Below are 12,793 nucleotides of genomic sequence, written 5' to 3' on the forward strand. Positions count from 1 at the left end.
TCCTAATTTCAGCTTGTCCAGAGGTTTAAATATATCAAAGCATGTCCTAATGAGTTTTGTGTTTAAAATTTTATATTTTCCAACTGTATGATTTCAGGACTGTGCCCTTTGGCTCCTGTTCCTGAGGAAAGTGCTGGGCTGGGACCACAGGCAGGGGCAACTTCTCTGCTCACATTTTGTCTGCTTGGCACAGAACAGTCATTAAAGGAGAGCTTCCAGAACTCTGAGTTAAAAGTTCACCCCCAAAGTTGTTCATCAGGAGTGAGAAATGGCTCCTGAGCTCTCTCAGTGAGAGTTATGGGGCAGGGAGTCATAAAGATGTCACAGAGGGGAGTTTTAGTGCCCAGTATGGCTGAGAGGGCCCTGGTTAACAGGCATTTTAAGGGATCCAGCCTAGAAAAACTTTCTCAAACCACAGGCTATTTTCATCCAATATTTGGGAGTATAAATTGTTAATTGGCGCAAGCTGCTCCAATTAGTTTGACAGTGAAAATAGAAACCCAGATATTTGGGAATGGGATGAACAGATGAGAAGTCAATCTGAGATTCCTTCCTGAATTATTTAGGATATTGACAGGAGGAAGGAACTGCTCAGTAGTTTCTGCCACGTTCATAATGCAAGGTGAGCAGTAAATATAACTTCCTAACTCACCCCCTGATTTATGGCTTCATTAATGAAATGGATGGAATTTCTTTCATTCATTACTTATTCAAATAGTTTGGAGAAAATATATGTTTTAAATCAAATGCAGTGGAATTTCTAATGAAGCCTCCAGAAACACATGGAGTGAATATTCAAATAAATGTCTATATGTACTGATTCTAGAATATTTAATATATTGGTAAGGGAAAAAAAATTCATCTTGGCTCAGTCATACCTTGCAAGATTTCTAATTCCCTGATGTGATGGATGGAACTAGTGTTCAATTGCTGAAATAAAAAGTAAAATAAAATAGGAAGGATTAAATAGATGGAGTTGTTTTCTGTGGGTGGTACAATCAGCAAGAGAACTCCTGGGATCATAGGAAGTGTCTGGATTAACAAATCCTGACGAGGAGAGATCCATGGAGCACATACAGGATTTGTGGTTTGGTTTAGTTTGGGTGCTTTAATTATAATTTTTATTTATTTGTTTAAATTTGGCACAGGAGGAGCATGCAGCACCTCTGTGATCCATCCACTGACCTTGGGTGCTCTTTGTCTAAAAGGTCTCCTGCAGCTAGAGTAGAGCTGGACCAGAAAATAAAACATTCCATAGCTACAAAATGAGGAATTTAGAGTTTGGGTTTGTGGTTGTGCCCTCAAGGAAGGAACTGTGGGGGTAAAAAGGGCTCCAGATGTGTCTGCATTGGGTTGGACAGGGCTGAGAGCAACCTGGGCCAGTGGAAGGGTGGCAGCAGAAAACCTTGAAGGTCCCTGCCAACACAAACCAGTCTGTGATTCCAGGAGAACTCATCCATCCAGCATTTTTCCAGTATATCTGTGGTGGGAATAAGGGAGGGAGTCCAGAGCAGGTGGAGAATTCCTCCTCTCCATGGTGAGAAGGTTTCTGTGGCTGGAATCCTGATCTCTCCTCTTGCGGAGCCTGTGGGGCAGTGGGAAGAAGAGGGAGCAGGATGGTGAAGCTGAGCTTTTCTGGGAGTAAATCCAGTTCCTGGGCAGCTCCTGAAGCAGCTCAACGTGTCTTTCCTTGTTTCCAATGTTTCCATGACAGGCACTTCCAAAGCTGTCCTCTGCTTACGTGGAAAAACATTAAAGGAATATTGATATTGGCATTTTCCATGGGCTTCCTCCTTCCAGCCGAGCTGAGCTCGGTGTGTCCACAGGAACACAATCCCTGCTTTCTGCACATGGAAACCTTGCTAGGCTGAATTCACAATTCATTGGGAATGAATTGTCCTCTGGTGTGAAGTGAGCTGGGATTCTGCTCTCAGTCATTGATCAGTGTTCTCCCGAAATTGTCCTCGGAGTTGTGTTTGTGTGTGTAGCCACATGTTTCCACTAATTAACAAAAAGTTAGGAATTAAATTCTCAAGGGAAATTAGTGTCAGAAATAGTTCATAGAAATGAATTCACCTTCTGCTTGATCCCATTTCTGTGTTATTAAAAATCCCATTTCTGTACTATTAAAAATCTATACAGTTCAATTTTAAAAATTTCTGGCATTGGTTATTTTCATGCTGGCTGGAGCTCTGTTCTGACACACTGACAATGAAAATATTTTTCAGTGGAGCAGCTAAACTGACTTTTCACCTGGAGAGGAAACTTCAAACAGACCGAAATTCTATTTTTTAATTACATTTTAACTACTGAAGGTGGATTTTCTTTGGTCAGACTTTAAAGGACCAGCTTTATGGCATTGTCAGCTGTGCTTTCTGTGCTTGAATCTAAAAATGGAGCCTCTGTATTTCCCTGGTGAAGAGGGAATTCACAGTTGTTTTGTACTGCAGCTCTTAATGAAGGGATGGAGCAATATTTTGGACTCTTTATTATCCCCATTTATGACTTTTAGGGAGAATGCTTTGGTGTTTGGAGTTCCAGCTGGAGCTTGGTACATTTATGGATGTTCTTTTTGTCTGTGCTTTATCACCACCTTGGGTGTAAATCTCAGGCAAGGCATGGAAAAATGCAGTGTCCCAGTGGGGGGTGAAATTCCTTGAACAGGGAGAGGAATTTGGGAGTTTCTTGGGGGTGCAGGTAGGGTGAGAGGCAGTGGGAAAGGTTTGAATTCCATTCCAGAATCCCCTTTGGCAGTGCAGTCTGCATTTCTGCCTCAAGCAATGCAGATAGTTATTTAACCCATCTCCCACCAGGAGAAGGCTGTGTTGGACTGGGAGAAGGGAGCTTCATGGATATTAAATATTACCAAGAAGATACTATTCATTAGGCCCTAATAAAAACAAACGCCTAAATTCATATCCAGATCCTCACATCATGTGGTTTGGAAAGGCCATGGAGTCCCACCATTCCCCCAGAGGTGCCAAGCCCAGCACTGAACCCTCGAGTGCCACATCCAGGGGTTTTTTGTTGGGATCCACAGGTTTGCCATGGAGCTGAAGGTCCCACTCATGATCTCTAACTTTGAGCCTGTCCCAGCTGGGGTTCAGGACCTCTGGGTGCTGGCAGGAGAAGGGATGGAAGTCCCCATGTCCATGAGGGCAGTGTGGGCAGGCTGAAGGGATTTTCCGCTGCCTGTAATGAAGCCCAGGTTTTTAATTCAGTGCAAATCACAGTAATTCCTTCATTCCACAGAAATCCACAATCAGATTCCTTTTGAATTCCTGAGACTTTAATATATGAACCAGTAAGAAGTGCACTGAGAGAACAAGAGCTTCCAGAAAGAAATACTGTGACACATTTTAAAAATATTTGTTGATTTTTGAAGCATTTTAATTAGTGAGACACAATACAGTAAGATGGTTTTAGTGTTTGTTTTTTGGGTAACTGCTAAATTGTCCTCTTGAAATTATTTCCTTTTAAACAGCAAAGCTCTTTAAGGATGATTACTTTATTCATCTTCAGTCTGGGAGGGCCAGGCACTGAGTGAGAAATTAAAATTGAAGGGGGTTTTGTAGATAGGCTGGTCCCAGTCCTCCTGCACATGCCAGCAGCAGCCAAATCAATTTCCAAACTTTGATTTGTTTGTAAAAATTATTTTGACAGATGGCATGTGCAGGGGCAATTTCAAACCTGACTTTTATGGCGTGTTTATGATTCTTTGTAAATAATTGCATAGTTTCTTCTGAAGAAATAACATCTTAAAAGATGATTACATCTGAGGCTGTTCTGCTTAGCTCAGTCTAGCACAAATCACATAGGCTCTCTATTAACGCAAGTCCTGCTCATTGTGTTTCATTGTGCAGCAGCATTGCTTGGAATCATTTTTTCCTTTTGTGCTATGCAAAGTGGGGGTTGCAATCTGTGTTCTCACCACCTGCCAGACTTCAGGCACCAGCTTTTTCTTTTTCCCATTTCCTCCTCATTTTCCTTTTTCCTTTTTCCCTTTTCCTTTTCTTCCTCCGTTTCCCCTTCTTTTTTCCCTTTGCCCTTCTCCTTGCCACTTTCCTTTTCCCTTTTCCCCTTTCTCCTTTCCTTTTTTTCCCCTTTCTCCTTTCCTTTTTTCCCCCTTTCTCCTTTCCTTTTTTTCCCCTTTCTCCTTTCCTTTTTTCCCCCTTTCTCCTTTCCTTTTTTTCCCCTTTCTCCTTTCCTTTTTTTCCCCTTTCTCCTTTCCTTTTTTCCCCCTTTCTCCTTTCCTTTTTTCCCCCTTTCTCCTTTCCTTTTTTTCCCCTTTCTCCTTTCCTTTTTTCCCCCTTTCTCCTTTCCTTTTTTCCCCCTTTCTCCTTTCCTTTTTTTCCCCTTTCTCCTTTCCTTTTTTTCCCCTTTCTCCTTTCCTTTTTTTCCCCTTTCTCCTTTCCTTTTTTTCCCCTTTCTCCTTTCCTTTTTTTCCCCTTTCTCCTTTCCTTTTTTCCCCCTTCTCCTTTCCTTTTCCCCTCCCCTTTTTTTCCCCTTTCTCCTTTCCTTTTCCCCTCCCCTTTTTTTCCCCTCCCCTTTTTTTCCCCTCCCCTTTTTTTCCCCTCCCCTTTTTTTCCCCTCCCCTTTTTTTCCCCTCCCCTTTTTTCCCCTCCCCTTTTTTTCCCCTCCCCTTTTTTTCCCCTCCCCTTTTTTTCCCCTCCCCTTTTTTTCCCCTCCCCTTTTTTTCCCCTCCCCTTTTTTTCCCCTCCCCTTTTTTTCCCCTCCCCTTTTTTTCCCTCCCCTTTTTTCCCCTCCCCTTTTTTATTTTTTTCCCCTCCCCTTTTTTATTTTTTTCCCCTCCCCTTTTTTATTTTTTTCCCCTCCCCTTTTTTATTTTATTTTCCCTTCCCCTTTTTTATTTTATTTTCCCCTCCCCTTTTTTATTTTATTTTCCCCGCCCCTTTTATTTTCCCCGCCCCTTTTATTTTCCCCGCCCCTTTTATTTTCCCCGCCCCTTTTATTTTCCCCCTTCCCTTTTATTTTCCCCCTTCCCTTTTATTTTCCCCCTTCCCTTTTATTTTCCCCCTTCCCTTTTATTTTCCCCCTTCCCTTTTATTTTCCCCCTTCCCTTTTATTTTCCCCCTTCCCTTTTATTTTCCCCCTTCCCTTTTATTTTCCCCCTTCCCTTTTATTTTCCCCCTTCCCTTTTATTTTCCCCCTTCCCTTTTATTTTCCCCCTTCCCTTTTTTTTTCCCCCTTCCCTTTTTTTTTCCCCTTCCCTTTCTTTTCCCCCTCTCCTTTCTCTTTCCTTCCCACACTCCCCACACTCCCTCTGAAAAGATTGCCCAGTTTGCCTTCCCAGCAACTCCACAGCTGGAATAGGAGGAAGTGAAGCTGAAGGAGTTCAGGAAAGCATCAAATACCTGGAGGGCTTGATGCAAATGGGAGAGAAACCTCTGAATATCCTCCCAAAGGTGGCTCAGTATCTGAATATCCTCCCAAAGGTGGCTCTTGGCACCGGGCATTGCTCGGTGCCAGCTGGACCCCACTGCTGGACCCCACTGGCAGCAGTTTGTCCTGTGAATGCTTTTTTCTTTTTTTTTTTTTTTTTTTTTTTTTTTTTTGCCTCCCCACAGCATTCTATGAAATATTAGTTTCATCTGTTGCTTATTGTCTGAGCCCAGATAAATCTGTTGGGTTGGAGCTGCTGTTTCCATGTCTTTGCTGCCTGTTCCTTCTCTTTTGGTGGGGCAGAGCCGTTCTGAGTGGTGGCAGGAATTTTCTGGAATCACTTTGAGTTGGCTGTGATTCTGCAGGGTCTGTGCCTTCACAGGTAGCTCTGAACCCAGGGCAGGGAAAGCTTTGAATTGTGAAAATATTTGTGCCTTGATTCCAGCCCTGCCCTGTTCAGCCTGTTCCAGTGCCTGACCACTCCTTCTGTGAATTTTCCCTGCTATCCCAATTTTCCCTGCTATCCCAATTTTCCCTGCTATCCCAATTTTCCCTGCTCTCCAAACCTCCCCTGGCACAGCTCGGGGCCGTTGCCTCTCCTCCTGTCACCTGGGAGATCAGAGAATGCAGACATGCCTTAAATGATGGCATCAACATTTAATAAATTCCTGAAAACTGAATCACATCATCCACCCAGGGCACAGGGGGCAAATTTGCTGCCAGTGCCTTTGTGGGGAGATGGGAGGAAGCACCAGTTAAGAGTGGGCACAAATCAGGGAATAAAGCAGTTTTTAATCACAGGGTTGTACAGTCCAGCAGTTCCTTGGATTCCTGTTTTATGATCTGCATCTTGTTAAATCCTCTCTCATCGAGGAAGCACTCAGAGCATCACTTCAGGTGATGAGCTGATAATTCCCAAAGGAGACTATTATTTATTATGAGGTGATTAATTTGCATCCACTGCTGGATAGCTTTGGAATTTGTCCCTGCACTGATGAAAACAAACTCTTCTTAACTTGTTTTCTCCTAGCACAACTTTTCTCCTTAAAATCTGATGCAGGCCTTGATCACTGATCTGTGAAATCCACGATAATCCCTTTATGACAGCGTTGTCTCTTGAGCTGACCATTTAAAGGCCTAAGGAACTGCAGAGTTCTTCTAATTAACTTGTCTGAGACACTGTTTATGCCATTTGTCTTTTTTCTTTCTTATTTTTCAGTGTCGCCATGGCATCTGTTTGTTCTCAGCCTTTCTTCTCCCCTCTAATTATAGGCAGGGGAAGTAAAACCCTAACCTTGCTGGAAATTGGTTAATATTAAAATATTCCTCAGATGAGCCTGTAAATCTCCGTGCTGCAGTTTGTTGGTGCTTTACTCAGGAATTCACCTTTGGAGTGACTGCAGATCTGCAGGACAAATTAGTAACTCTTTCTTGCATATTTAAATTTCATTTTCGACTCTCAAGCCTGAACAAAATTTCTGCTTTCATGCTGAGAATTGGCAGGGGTGAACTGCTCCAAACTTAGGGTGAAGTGAACAAAGAACTTTAAAGACATTTTACTATGAATATGTCCTTTTAAGAAAAGCTCAAAGTTATTTTTTACTGGTATTAAAGGAATTATTAAATATATATCTAACCCTGTACAAATACAGAGGTCTGGGTTCTAAAAACCAGGAATTAGACAGAAATATCCTCACTTGGGGGACTTTTCAAGATGTTTTCCTTGGGATTTTTTGAGTAACGTGAGATGAAATTTTGACCCTTTACTGCAGGTCTGTCAGCTTTTCTTCTGATTAAAAAATACAAGTTTAATCAGAAAAGATACAAACAAAATAACCCAACTGAAATTACATTTTGAATTATTTAGGAGGGCACAGGAGATGAAAGCTGCTTAGGAGTTTCCAGGTTGGAGATAATGCATGATGATCGATAAATGAACACTGTCCTTCCTAACCCCAAATATATTTGGCATCCATTATTAAAGAGGCATAAAATTGTCTGATTCCATTATTAATGCAGGACTCTGCTGGAGCTGAGGAGGTCACACAGGAAGAACTTAAACTTGGATTCAGAGTTTTTATTTTTAATTATTTTAAAGGATTGTAGAAGAGTGGGTTTCAATCCTCACCTCCCCTTCAATCTTTCTGTCTTGGTGAAATCCTTTTTGGTCTCTGGAGAGAAATATGAGCTAGAGGGGTACAGCTCTTAAATTTGGGATCTGTGCCTTCGACAGATTATCCCTAAAAACACAAAGCCAAAGGACAAAGATGAAGCAGAAGTGTTGACAGTGCATTACATTGTCTGTGCCTTGTGCATGGCAATCCCTAAAACAGCTCTGCCTTAATTTCTGTAGGATTTTTCTTTCTGAACCACTCTGATCTTTCCCTTCCGTATCTGCCCTCATCTCCTCTTCCCACAGGCTGCAAATGTCAGCAAGTCCTGCTGATAGTTTGCATTTTGAGGCTTCCTGACTCTGAACAAAACCCTAATGCTTGTTATGGCATGGCTGTGTTCTCCCAGTGCCTTTGTTCCTCTCATCACCTAATTCAATTTCATTTTACATAACATCAAATATCCGGAGATTTTTACAAAGTTTGGGATGTATTTTCAGCTGTTTTGTACTCGGAATCCCTCCATGCCATGAGTTCTGAAAACCTGCCAGATGTCAGGCACCAGCATTTTTCCTTTCCTCCTCCTTTTCCTTTCCCCTTTTCATTTCCCCTTTTTTTCCTTTCCTTTCCCCTTTTTTTCCTTTCCTTTCCCTTTTTTTTCCTTTCCTTTCCTTTCCCCTTTTTTCCCTTTCCTTTCCCCTTTTTTCCCTTTCCTTTCCCCTTTTTTCCCTTTCCTTTCCCCTTTTTTTTTCTTTCCTTTCCCCTTTTTTTCCCTTTCCTTTCCCCTTTTTTACCTTTCCTTTCCCCTTTTTTCCCTTTCCTTTCCCCTTTTTTACCTTTCCCCTTTTCCTCTGCCCTTTTCCTCCCCCTTTCCTTTTTGTCTTGTGAGCATAAATAAGTTGTGATGTGCTGGATTTAGGCAGAGAGTTGTGGTTTATTTCCCAAAAAATCACATGTCCTGTCAGTGAAGCTACAGCTGGATCTCTGACTTGGGCTCTGGGCATCATTTAAGGGTTTCCATCTTCACACTTTGCTGTTAGTCTACAGTAAATCTTGAGTTTCCACTTGAATTTTAATTCCTCTAACTGTTGTGAATCCACGTGTCCATGGCTCTGAAATATGGGCAGTTTGTCTGCTCAAACTGAGGATATCTCTCAAGTGAGAGTGGAGGAATCCTTTACACTTTATAAATTGAAAATTAATCTTAAAGGGAGAAAAAATATAGTTGTTTTTTTACTTCTGACTTAAAAACTTGATGTCAAAAATTTAAGCAACTTAAATAGAGTTGATTAAAAAAATGAAGTAACCTACCTACTATTTTTGAAGTTGCACTTTCATCTCCAGTGATGTGCTGCCTTGTGGCAGCTGGATTTCAGAGCTGTCCCATGGAGTCCAAATCCATCATCTCCTAATGGAGATATCAGAATTTCCCCTCTTCTCATGCACTCCAGACACATGAATTCAATTGATTCTTTTTCTTGTGGAAATCTTTGTCATTCCAGAGACTCTCTTTAGATTCCAGTACTTTATGATCAAGCAAGAAATAGTGAGAATTGTTTTTCTGACATGATCTTTTTATAAACTTTTAACTTTCATGTCAGCTCTGGTGTGGCCAATTTGGCTCCCACATTCCTTTTTTTCCTTTGCTTGTTTTTTTTAGCACTGCAGAGCAAAAAATCTTGTAAACTTCTCCAATTTCCAGGTTGCTCTTAGTGACATTTTACAGACTTGTAAATCTTCTTCCAGGATCATTCACAGATAAACTTCATTCTTTACTAGGAAATAAAAAGGTCCCACTTTGAGTAGCTTCTCTATTATAGCTTCTTGGAGCTTTATTTTTGCCCAGCCAGGTGGGTCAGAATTGCCTCTTTACACTGGTAAAAGTCAAATTTATTGAAAAACAGTCCAAATGCTGCAATTCATTAATGTATAATAGCAAGATTATATCTTGTTATTTTTTATTTTATTTCACTACACAGATTTAAACTCAATTATTTAGCATAGCACAGTGTTGATTGTTCTAAATTCTTTAGTTGGCATCTGTGTGCTTTAACAGGGATAAAATTATTAATAGAAGTACAAACACTCCCAGAAATAAAGGGAAAAAAGCTGCATTTTTCTTTTCACCTCTCTCCTTTAAAGTTCTTTCAGCTGTTCCATCTTCTCAGGAGTCACTGCATAAATAACAAACAGAAATACAAAAGGAAAAATCAGCAGCACTCATTTTTTTCCTCACCTAACTGATGTTGTGGCTCTCTTCTGAAGTTGTGCATCTTGTTTTTTATTTTAGATGTTTTATTGGAAAGGTGAAGACATCTCTAAGCAGGCAGATGAGACCAGATTTCAGAAGTGATGGATAAAACTGATAAATTGTTTTTACCAGGCAGAATCAGCTCCAAGGTTTGTGGCTGTTCCAAGGCCACAGCCCTTGCTGGAAATAGAAAGCAGCAATAAATTGACAGAAACCAATGATTCAGCCTTAAAATTCCAGAAAACATGAGCAGAAATCCGCTCCCAGCAGTATTTTGTGCACATAAATGCCTTTTTTTACATTAAAGTTCAAGAAGCTCTGGAGCAGCTCTTGTATAAAATCTATCCTGTCCAGGATGCAGACAGTGCAATCCCTAGCTCTGTCAAAATTCCAGTCCTATCGTGCATTAATCTGTGTAAAGCAGAGAATGAGATTTCCATGGGCTGGATTATTCCAGCTCTGCCTGCTCTGGGCCAGGTAGGAAGAGTTCATTAGGGAAGGGGACCCTGGCACAACTTTTATATTCTTCACACCAGGAGGAATTTGCAGCAGAGGAGTTTCCTATCCATTATGACCTGTATTTTTTAATAAATAAAATAAAAATCAGCTGGGGGTTCAGTCCCTGAAAGCTGTCTCTGGTAATCTATCTCTCCCTGTGCTAATCTCTCTGTATAATCCCATGGATTTTTGGTATGGAATGCTGTTGGGAATGTTTTCTAGGAGCTCAGATAAAAGGTGGAGAAGATCTCCATGCAGGATTAGGCCCAACCTTTGTGTCAGCATCAGGACAGCTTTTAATTTCTGTGAAATTCTCTTTTCTGCTCCTGTTCCTCACCTCTTGGGGCCCACTGGTTTCATTGTTTGCTTTTAAACATTCCTACTGGCATCAAAACCTCACAAATGCTGGCAAAAAATCCCATTTAGGCTCCATTGTCCCAAAATTGAGAGACCAAATCTGGCAAATCTGTGCACGGATCTGAAATCCGGGGGAATTAATAGCTCTGACCTGCACCTGCTTCATTCCTGCAGTGCCTTGATGGGAGAATCATTTTCCAGAGAAGCTTCCAGGAGCATCTTTGCCAGTGCCAGGCTGCCTGTGTGATTTATTCCTCATTCCCTGTGTGCCCAGAGAGTGCCTCATCCTCCTGGACAGATGGCTGGATGATTTGCAATCCCCACAAAATCTCCCCGATGATTTCTGCCTTCAGCTGCCATTGCCATGTTTATTTTTGGTCCCGGATTATTGCCTGGCTGTTTTTTGCCAGCACTGGGCCTTCTGTATCCACCCAGAAACCAAATCTGCTCAATCACTGAGTTGCTGCTGGCTCTGTGGTATTTTATTCTTTTTGTTTAATTGTCAAAAGTATTGTTTTCATTTTAGAAAGTGAGCACTCCATGCCTTGTTTTTGTCCTGGATAATTCCAATGTGCTGACCCAGTAGCTTTCCTTTAGATGCTCATTTTCTCTCTGCCATCCTGCTGTTTGCCAGTACCCCTGGCCTTGCCTAAATCCAAGAATATTTTAATGTATCCATGGGAATTCATATTTTTCTGCTTTCTGCAGCTTTCTTTAAAGTACAAATAGGGCTCAGCTGATGGCACAACACCTTTTTTCTTTTTGAAGAATAAACTGATTCCCTGGACTAGGGAAAATAGTCCCTTTTTATTCCCTCAAAATTTGTGTTCACACAAACATCTTCTCTTTGAATACTGATTTCTCTCTTAATATTTGGGATTCTTCTGTAGTAGAAAATCCAGTTAGAGCACAGCCCTCACTTGAAGCAGATAATGGGATTTATTTTACTCCTGTTGATTGGGGCCATGTTACAACACTGCCCCTGAGTCAAGTTGCATTTTAGACATAAAAATAGGCCTGATTAGGCACCGTGGTTAAAATGTGGTTTAGTTACACCTCAGCTGCAGAGCATTTTCAGCCTGGGCACAATCCCATCTTTGTGGAGCTCAGGTAGGAAGGGTTTATTGTGCAGCACTGCTGACCCTGGGGCTGCCAGAGCTGCTGGGCTTTATCAGATAAACACCTATAAACTGCTTGTTTGCTCCTGTAAATCCTCTGGGAATTTTCTATTAGCAGCCTTTACAAGTCCTCCTAGGCTCAGAAATAAATCTGCTGAGCACTGCTGCCTCATTCCATCTGCATGGTGTTCTGCATGGAGTGGGAATGGCTTTGGCTTGGAGCACAGGAATCCACCAGTGCCCTTGTCTTGTGGAAAAGGCTTCTGTAAATCAAATGGAGAAGCCAAGGGGTTTGTAGATAATCTAGAAATTACTGCTCATTAAGAAGGATGTAGGATTAAAATCCAAACTGGGAAAGATAAAGAAATGAAGCAGATCTGCTGTTTGATTTCTCTACTGCCTGTGCTTCATTTTGAGGCTAAGAACTTCCCTTTCCTTCTGCCTCTGAAGTGCCTCCGTAAGAAGTTCCTCTAAATCCTGAAATCTTGTGTATCTTTAACTCCTCTGATGTGTTTTACCCAGCTCATCACCACTTCTGGTTCCCAGTGTTTTACTGGAGCTTCCACAGCCTGCCTAGCTCGTCCATCCATCCATCCATCCATCCATCCATCCATCCATCCATCCATCCATCATCCCCGCTCCTTTTTGATTAAAGTTTCCACCTTTTCCATGAGCATCCCAGATTTCTCTGTGGAAAATCTCAATATCATCTCACAACTCCTCTTCTGACCCACAACCCCATTTTTGATTTATGAGCCTTTTTCTTCCTCTGCTTCTCTCTCTCTCTTCTTTCTAACCAGTGTGACCAAGTTCCCTTTTCAGAGATAAACTGCAATCCAAGGGAGATCCAATCTCAACAGTGGAGGTGTCTTTTTTTCTAATGACAAAATGTGCTGTAACACCCAGAAAGAGCTGCTTTGCTTTGAGATTAAGCACTAATCCCAGTTATTTAAACTTCCCTTCACAACTAACAGGCAAAGTAATCAAAATAGAGAGTTTTCAGTTTATATTTTATCTCCTGACTTCATGGTGTTAAATAATGTCACGGTGCTAAA

At 41.5% G+C, this 12,793-nt stretch overlaps 1 long non-coding RNA gene across 10 annotated transcripts in view; it reads left to right on the forward strand.

Moving 5' to 3' along the window:
• Positions 1–12,793, forward strand: part of LOC137479714 (uncharacterized) — a 263,044-nt gene that overhangs the window by 43,015 nt on the left and 207,236 nt on the right. For 5 of the 10 annotated variants that reach the window (XR_011002462.1, XR_011002461.1, XR_011002460.1 and 2 more), the window contains one exon: positions 11,854–12,028. The exons of 3 other annotated variants lie outside the window; for them this stretch is intronic. This is a non-coding gene — a long non-coding RNA (uncharacterized lncRNA). The remainder of the gene's footprint in view (positions 1–11,853; positions 12,029–12,793) is intronic. 2 more of the 10 variants (XR_011002464.1, XR_011002456.1) reach the window with 1 other exon arrangement.

Source organism: Anomalospiza imberbis, chromosome 10, assembly GCF_031753505.1.
Source record: "Anomalospiza imberbis isolate Cuckoo-Finch-1a 21T00152 chromosome 10, ASM3175350v1, whole genome shotgun sequence".
Lineage (NCBI taxonomy): Eukaryota > Metazoa > Chordata > Aves > Passeriformes > Viduidae > Anomalospiza > Anomalospiza imberbis.